Here is a 9,529-nt window from a genome sequence, read left to right as displayed (position 1 = left end):
GTAGTGAGGGGTCCCAAACTGAACACAGTACTCAAGGTGCAGACTCAGCAGAGCTGAGTACAAGGGGGATGATCACTTCCCTGCTCCTGCTGCCCACACTATTTCTGATACAAGTCAGGAGGATGCTCTTGGCCTTCTTGGTCACCAGGGCACACAGCTGGTACATAACCAGCCAGCTGTTGACCAATACCTCCAGGTCCTGGCAGCTTTCCAGCCACTTTTCCCTGCTGCATGGGATTGTTGTGGCTCACGTGCAAGACCCAGCACTTGGCCTTGTTGAACTTCATGCAGTTGACCTCAGCCCATCGGTGCAGCCTATCCAGATCCCTCTGCAGAGCCTTCCTACCCTTGAGCAGATCAACACTCACACCTAACTTGGTGTCATCTGCAAACTTACTGAAGGTGCACTCAATCCCCTTGTTCATATCACTGATGAAGACATTGAAGAGAACTGGCCCCAGTACAGAGCCCTGCGGGATACCTCTTCGGACTAGCCTCCACCTGGATTTAACTCCATTCACCATGACTCTTTGGGCCTGGCCACTCAGCCAGTTTTTAACGCACCCAAGCCATGAACAGACAGTTTCTCCAGGAGAATGCTGTGGGAAACAATGTCAAAATACGTGGGGACATTAAAAAGCAACAACAAAAAAGAAGGTACAAGTCCTCTTGCTCTTCACAGGTTTTGTCAGTGCTAGAGAAAGAAAACAAATTACCCAATTCCTTTTAAGCTATTGAGTGAATTAGGAATTGGATGTAAACTACAGGAAAAAAAAAAAAGCCTCTAATTTATGGGGAAAAAAAAAAGTTTTTGATACTAAGGGTTGGATTTTTTCTGTAGCAAACTCAGGCACTTGCTAGCCCATTTATTATGAATATGACTTTCCAATATACATTAATGTAATTTCCTTTACAGTTTGCACACTCTGGAACTCCTTTACTTTTCCTATATGGGAGAACAATACTAGGAAGGAGAAATATGTGTGGATTATTTAAACTGAGGAAGGGACAGGTGCAAAATTTAGTGACTTCTAGTTTAATAGCACAAAATGTTTACACAAATTCAGATGGGAACCACTACGATATCTGCTGGGAAGATATTTGCAAGAACTGATGTCATGCAAGGATAATGATACATGAGCTACTATTCTAACACTTTTACAGCAAGGTACAAGGAAGTAGTTACAATATCCTGACAAAGAATGTAACGGAGATTTGTTAAAGCACATCAGGCATTTATGAGGTCACATGGATGTTGGGGACAAGAAAAAAAATCTCTGAGGTCTGAAGAAGCAGATATTGGGCAACTGTTTTGTTGGGTTCCCCTAACACCACACGACCATTTTAACATTTGTAAATCTGTGTTGTTATCCTTCATTATTGGAATATTGTAAGGAAAAAAATAATAGACTATCCACACTATCCTACAAATTTTGTATGAATAATAAATTGTGTCACGAAAGTTGGTGTTGTTATGTGCATAGCTTGAGTATTCAAGCACACATTTGAAATGTCCATTTGAATAATTTCAATATGTGTTTGAATAGAGGCTTGCAGGCAGGCATTTTATTCTTAGAGTGATTTGGGGGATTTTACAACAGGTACATAAGTGTGTCATTAGTTCTGTCTTTTTTTTTTTTAATGACAGGGCTTAATTTTCAGCTAGGTTCCAGTGACTCACCACACCTACCCTGAGCTGACAGATTGGAAGTATTTTCTAACCCGCTCTTCAGAAAAAAATATTTTTTTGATTATTTTTTTTTCTCCACAAATTTTTAGTTTATGATGAAAAAGAACAAACTGTTTTTTCCTTTTTTTTTCCAAATCATGGAATTATGGAATTCCTCAATTCCTCTAAATCAGTGAAGGATTTTTTTTATTTTATTTTATTTTAGCTGAAGTTTAACATACATGTATTTCAAGTGATAGTAAAGAATGTTTTTCTGACTGGCATCATGACAACAAAGTGTTATCTGACTTTTGTCAGCAGTGACTAAACCACGTCTTCTATCATATATTTTGCCTATGCAAGCACAATACATAATCTTACTTTTCAGAGAAGGAGAGGATATAGTGCTTTCCCAGAGTCTTCAGCCAAGTAGGGATCTTGGCCAGTAGAGAAAAAGAAAATATTGCATCTAAAAAATCTGGGACAAACACAACCCTGGTGTACTGCCTATCAAGAGACATAAGATTGTGCGGGTCTTCCTTCAAGGACTTCCCTGCTTCAATCATTTGACATGGTCTTCAAGTTGTCATACAGTACCAGGTAAACTAACAACAGAAAGGAAAATCATTAACTGTGTATTAATAACACAACAGTCAGAATTCAGGGTCAGAATGACTGGATGAAAAGAAACAGGCAAAAATCAATGAATCTTCAGTAGCAGAAAGCTGGTTACTTGTGTTCCTCACAGACAAATAATAAGACCCATATTGTTTAACATCTTTGTCAACGACCTGGATGACAGGAAGTTCACCTTCTGCAAGCCTGCAGATGATACCAAGCCAGTGGAGTGGCTGATATTCTGGAGGGCATACTGAGAAGTGCTAGAAATTCTCAACAGGCTGGAAAACGGAATGACTGGAATCTCTAGAAGGTTAACAAGGACGAGTTCAAAGTCCTAGTATAGAATAACCTAATGCAATACTACAAAGTGACTGGAAATTAGATTTGCAGAGAGTATCTTTGTACTGTCTGTGTCTGCCTCGCTTGGAAAATATAGGGAAAAGAGAGACAGACTCCTCTTGGAAATACACAGTGACAGGACAGGAGGCAACAGGCACAAACTGGATCATGGAAATAAGAAAAAAATTAATTGGTGATCCATGTCTGGAACAGGTTGCTCAGAGAGACTGTGGAGTCTTCATCCTTGGGATATACTCAGAACTTAAGCAGTCAATGTACTGAGCAATTTGAAATAGTTGGACCCATTCTGAAGTGCAGACTGGAGAAGATGACTTCCAGAAGTCCTTTCCAACTTCAGTTATTTAACCATTATTTTGTTCTACTTTTATTGTGCCCTCTTTGGCTGCTGAAATTATTAATACAACAAATCTATTTTCCTTCGTCAGTCACCCAAGTTGCAATTTCCATAGTAACAAGGGGAATTCCTGTCAGTTTTACATACTTGTTAGAATAATTACCATATATTAAGAAGGAAGACTTAATTGAATATGGAATATAGAGAATTACTGATTACCATGGAGTTATCTTTTTTTTTTTTCTTTTTTTTTTCTACCATACCATGTTATTCAGTTACTCTATTAGATGTAGAAATTGGAAAACAACATTCAGCAAGTTGTCTGCACAGTGAGGGTTTCTGCCAGTAAAATATGCGGAGAGACATTTCATCTGCATGGTGCTTATAGCACAGAAGTAGCCAAAGAAATGCACTTTTATCTGCTTTACCAGTGTCTGATTAGCGGCCTCTCATGTCAGAACAGCCTGGCTTCAGATGAGTTATTGTTGGTTTACACCGTAAGAAAGCAATCAGGTTGTATTCCTGGGTTTTAAACAACTAATAATAGCTGATAAATAGTTAAACATTTAAGACATCGTGCTGTGGAGAGGAGCAATTAGGTTTTAGACATCTCCTGAAATCTCTTATGCTGTTGCTCTGACTTTGTCTGGCTTTCTATCTAACTTAAAGATACACCCAATTTCAGTAGAGTGTCTGCTATGCTATAAAATGAAGGCTTAACTGTTATTTACTTTAATAGTTTTCAGATTGCATCCCACATGGCTACAAAAAGGGAACCGTCAGCTATATTTACAATGTCAAGAAAGACAACTTTTTTTTTCATTAAGCTTTCATCTTGTTTGCTCCCTTAAAAACACTAAAAATGAATAGAAAAGAATTTCCTGGGGAAAACTCTGAAACACTTAGATAAAATAGAAGGAAATGACAGTGAAAGAGAATGACAGGCCTGTGTGTCATGGATGGGGGTGGGAAACTTCAAATTATGAAGCAGAGGGTAAGAAGCAAAGTGTTTCTTAGTAGTCAGTGGCTAAAAAGTCATGACATTATTAATCATTTGTATAGGACAAGAAATGTGCATGGCTCTGTACTGTGAAAGATAAACAAATAGATGGATCTGTCATGAGTTTACATTTGAAAGGAAGGGGAAAAGTCAAAGGAACACAGTACAACACATATAACCATCTGAGCTTTCAAGTTTTAGAGAAGAGTTAAAGTTTTTATTAGGCCAGAAGTGACTACAGTTGAGAAAATTCCTGAATAACTTGTCAGAGAAATGTGTTTCAAATCAACTCATTTCTATCCCCAAAAGCTGTATTGAATTCAATTAATTTTTTTGCAGTCAGGAATGTTTTTACTACAGAAAAGATGAAAATTTGTTTTTTGTAATCTGTTCTAAAAAAAAAAAAAAAGTTATTATTTGATATTATTAGATGATATTACATAAGTAATGTACATATGTACACTTCATTTTAGTGTTTCTGGGCACCTGTTACCTTGTGCTTCTTGCCACCTCTTAGCTCTTCATTTTTTTAGACTAAAACATGATTTAAGTTTTTCTTTATTTTTAAACACTCTGGGGAGAAGGGGCTGTATTTATGCTACCTACTTTTATCCAGGTAAATTAGCTGCTTGTTGGGAAGCCAGTTTTCTTGCATAGCCAGCGAAGAGATGTATGCATATTTGTTTTCTTTGATGGCTATGGATGGTAATTCACAAGAACAGGAAGAGTAAATTTGGAGGCTGAGACAATGATTGTCCTCCACCTGCTAAAAGGGGATCCCACAAAAGTGTGAGTGCAGAAAGGGCTATTCTAACGCAATTTTCAGTGACATAAAAAGGACTTGTTACCCTGTTGTTACTGATCATATCTGTACTGAGCAGATCTCATTCATTTTTAGACTGAAGACAGGCTATTGCACTAAAAATGATGTGAAAATACATCAACGGAATCATCCATGAAGAGAATAAGTGTAAAAAAATATAATAATGAAGCAATTTCAGAACAAAATCAGAATCTGAAAAACATGGAAAATGGTTTTTGTTGGTAGTGGTGGTGGTTTTCTTTTTTTTCAGTACCAAGACTCCTAGGGTTTCTAATTCCACAAATATTCATTTTCCTTCAGATTAATAATAATAAAAACTTAAATGTCATTCCCATTAAACTGGATTTCTAAGCTTCAGCCAGCTTTAGGGGCAATCAAGCAGTGTGCTCATGCCACTTTCCCATTGATGAATTAAGCAAACTCTTTTATTTGATTTCTAAACTAGACTAGCTAGTGACGTGTCACCCTCCCAAGTGACAAAGCATTTACTAAATTGCAGTGCTCATGAGTTGTATCAACCACTGCTGCTAAGAGCAAATTTGGCAGAAGGATTGTATTGTTAAACCCTTCTGTTCTGTATATCACCAGCTGGAGTTATTTTTCAGAACAATGCTGAGTGCATATTGCATATTGCTTCAAGCATGTCAGCACATATTAATATTACACTGACCAGCCATATTTCATTTTTGTGGATGTAATGAAAGGAGTCAGGGGGGTAATATTTATATTTTTGACACAAAAAGTGACCCTCAAGGCTTTGAAACTAGATTAATTTTAAAGTAGATTACTTAAACTGTGTTTGGTTCCTATTTTTTACGTTGTTTTTCAGAATTAATTTTTCTGTATCTTAATTCAATTTCAAACAGAAATTAATAAAATTCAAGGTATCTAACTACATAACAACCTAAAGCTGTAAAAGTGTTCCACTTTAAATGAACAGGTTCAGTTAATCCAGATCCCTCTTCTCAATTCTGATCATTCAAGCTGTCAGTTTAGTTTCTGAGTATATTAACTTGTTTTCTTATGATAAACACAACAATGCTAGACTGGAGGATGCTGGGTGCTCCCAGAGCTCGTAACTGATATGTTGATGGTCTCAGTACTCAGGATAGCTGACTAACTGGCTAGTAGTCTCACATAAAGTCACTGAGAAAATAATTAAGTACTCTTTTGTTTAGCAAAAAAGGAAACACTAGAAACTGCTACACGAATCAAAGACCGGTGAGGTAGTGAGGTTTTAAGGAAAAGTTGGACTGTACCAGTCAAAAAGCTTTCTCTGGGACATTCTGCAAAAGTAGGTGGTGTGTTCTGACTCAATTCAATTGCAAAGGTGCATAAGTGTGAGTGAGAAGTGAACCTAACAAAAAAGGCAGTCAAAAAAAAAGCCAGATCCAGCCAAGGAAGTACCAGTAACACGGACCTGGAAGAAATCCAAAGAGGGAGAGAAAGGACTAATTTTGGACAGAATGCTGGCATAAAACTGGTTTGATTTTCTGAACAAAGAAACTGCCTCTTGTTGTTTGTCTCTACCATATTCAAGGAGACAGAATTCTGCGTATGTTCTTTGTAAATAGAGCACAACACACCCTTAAATCCCCAGATCTCCCGTTATAATTTGTCTTACATTAAGAGTCCTGGCTGAATGCAGAAATACATGCCCGGGGTACTTGATATTCTCATCATAGCTACTTTTTTTTTTTTTTTTTTTTTCTAAGATCTGTTGCCTTCATTAACTCTACTCGTCAGCTTCTTTTGGACAGATCCAAGTGATTATAGATCTTTGTCAGAAAAAAATGGTCTGTTAAGAATTTGAGGGCTGCTTGTTTTTTCTCCTTGCATACCCTGCATTCACTGCTGTGAATAGCAAAATAGGTCACCATACCTCATACCTGTCACTCCCTGTACCACTCTCTGGTGACATGGACCTCCCCTACAGAATGGTGTGGTTAACACAAAGACCTCACTTCTGGGAGAAGCTCCCTGAGTGCTGGCCTCTGTGACCTGGGCTGTTCTCAGGTAGCGTGAGCTAGCATACTTCCATGAACACAGCAGCTTTCAGAGCATGCTGCTTACCTGAGCTCTCCTCTCCATCTTCTGGGAAACTAAGGGAGATGATCAGCAAGAGATGAAAGCTGCACATGGGAACCTGACTTAAAAAGACCACAGTCACAATGATGAAGAATCTTGGGAGAGAAGTTACTGTACGAAGAACAACATTCTTCTATGAATACTCTAAAACTATTCCTGCTGTAGATTTCTTACCTGGCTGACTTAGAGGAATACTCTGTACACCATGGAGCATACAATCATATAACAACCAAGCTTCAGTGCTTTTAATTTCCTTAAGCACTTCTACTAGGTCGTATCACTGACTTTGATTTCCCATTACTCAGCTTGCTTTCAGGATTGGAATGTAAACCAGTCCTACAGATACATTTATGATACAATAGGGTAACAAACAGTGAGAATGATTAAAAATTATGGGAATGTGATGACATGAGCTGTCAAAGAACATTCTTCTTTCAGTTAGGAATTAAACTACAGGCTTTCCATTTCTTTCCTCCTACTCCAAGACTTTCCTTTCCCCTTCAGATAAGGAGCTAAGGAGAGCCTCTCCTCTCCTCTCCTCTCCTCTCCTCTCCTCTCCTCTCCTCTCCTCTCCTCTCCTCTCCTCTCCTCTCCTCTCCTCTCCTCTCCTCTCCTCTCCTCTCCTCTCCTCTCCTCTCCTCTCCTCTCCTCTCCTCTCCTCTCCTCTCCTCTCCTCTCCTCTCCTCTCCTCTCCTCTCCTCTCCTCTCCTCTCCTCTCCTCTCCTCTCCTCTCCTCTCCTCTCCTCTCCTCTCCTCTCCTCTCCTCTCCTCTCCTCTCCTCTCCTCTCCTCTCCTCTCCTCTCCTCTCCTCTCCTCTCCTCTCCATGAAGAGTTTCCATGAGGAGGGAAAGGGAGAAAGTGATCTCACATTAGCAGCTTAATCCTCTGCTGGTGAAGCCTGATATAATACATTAGTATTCTTGAAGCAAGGTGAATGTAAATCAAAGCTGCAGTAGCACCTTGAATTCTGATTGAGATTGCAGTAGCCCATTCAAATTACCAGGGATTTCTAGATCACACACTTACACCTGCATGTGAAGTGAGTGCTGTTACAGGAGCTATAACAGAAATTCAAGTCCACTGCAAGGAAAACTGTTTTCTGTCTTTCCAGGATCTGCCATGAATAATCATGGGTTTTGCTGCACAGTGAAGCTGAAGTACAGCCTTGGGTCAAGACCCATATCTTTATAGTCAAATTGCTCTTTATCTAACACAGCATCTTTGACTGCCTGCACTGCTGCTCAGACAGCAGAAGAAGGAAGTTTGCATGTCAGGAAGATTGCTTCCTATTGCAGCATGAATAACCCAACTGGTAGCAAATTGGCTGGGTGCCATTCAAAATTGAACAGCCAAGTCAAACTGGGTCAGGTTTGCACTTCATGGGGGTAGTGCTGTCTGGTCACACACTGGCGCAGGAACGTTCTCAGATCAGAGCCTGTTCAGCTGCGGGAGGAGGAAGAGAGAGCAAAGGAAGTTTGGCTGTCAGAAACCTTGTTTTATCTTTTATTGTAAATAGCCAACTGGCAGCTGGTCAGCTATTCAAAGTTGAAAGGTCTAGTGACACCTGTTTTAGGTACATCCCTTCCTCAGCTAATGGGCTGAAAGAGTAAGCACTGGGCAGCAGCCTGAACTGATAGCTAAAGGCATTTTCCATTTTAGTTGTGCTGTGGACTACATAGATCCATAAGATCTGCATGTATTTCTCACCTATGGGTGCACAGCTCAGGTTAATATTGTCATCTCCAGTGGATGAAGCAACTGCTATTCTAGCTGCCAGTCCCAATCCACTGCCCATTCATGACAGGGAACAGATCTGGGATGCTGTTCATTCTGCTGAACCGTCTCCATGAACTTCTTTTTACCCTAAAATGTGTTAAAAATTGTTTGTGGTAAAGTAAAAAACGCTCCTGTGGATCACGGTTTTAAAACATGCTTTTTTAAAACAACATCTCTAAGATGTCCAAAGACAAGAGAACATTTAAAGGTGGAAAGGACAATTGCATCCACCATAAATAAGAAGCAACTACTATTTTCTTGCACAATGAACCCTAACATGCTTCAGCTGCATGGTTAGGGCAGCATACAGTTTTGATCTCTATTTTCATCTGGCTTTAGAGTTTGGTTAACATAACTACCTACTTCAGGCTTCCTGCCTGAATAGAGGATGTTGCAGTTGCCTCTGCCTAGAGGAAAGACTAATAAAGAAGTAAAGAGACACCTTAGGAGGAGAGGACAGGGATTCAGGGAAAGGGAGGTGTGGTTGCTCTCCCTCCTTGTGGCTGGATCTATTCCTGCCTAGCTACTTCAGAAAGATGTGGAAGGATTAGTATTGTGAACATGCAATACAAAAACAAGCAAACAAACAAAGCAACAACAAACAAACAAGAAGAGTAAGGCTTGAAAAGCTACATATTTAATGAAGTGCTTTTTAAGAGTCTACAGGTCTGAACAGTGTAAGATTAACTTATTCAGCAACTAAGCCTTGTCTCCATTTTAAAATCATAAAGCTCTAAAACAAAAGAGGTTTATGTTTTATAAAGAGGTTGGAAGGTGTTTAATGTTGGTAAGAAGGCCTATTTTTATCAACCTAGATCTCCAAAATGTTTATGCTGTCTTCCCACCCCCCAACACTTT

This window comes from Anas acuta, chromosome Z (assembly GCF_963932015.1).
Source record: "Anas acuta chromosome Z, bAnaAcu1.1, whole genome shotgun sequence".
Taxonomy (NCBI): Eukaryota; Metazoa; Chordata; class Aves; order Anseriformes; family Anatidae; genus Anas; species Anas acuta.
This window is presented reverse-complemented; position numbering follows the sequence as displayed.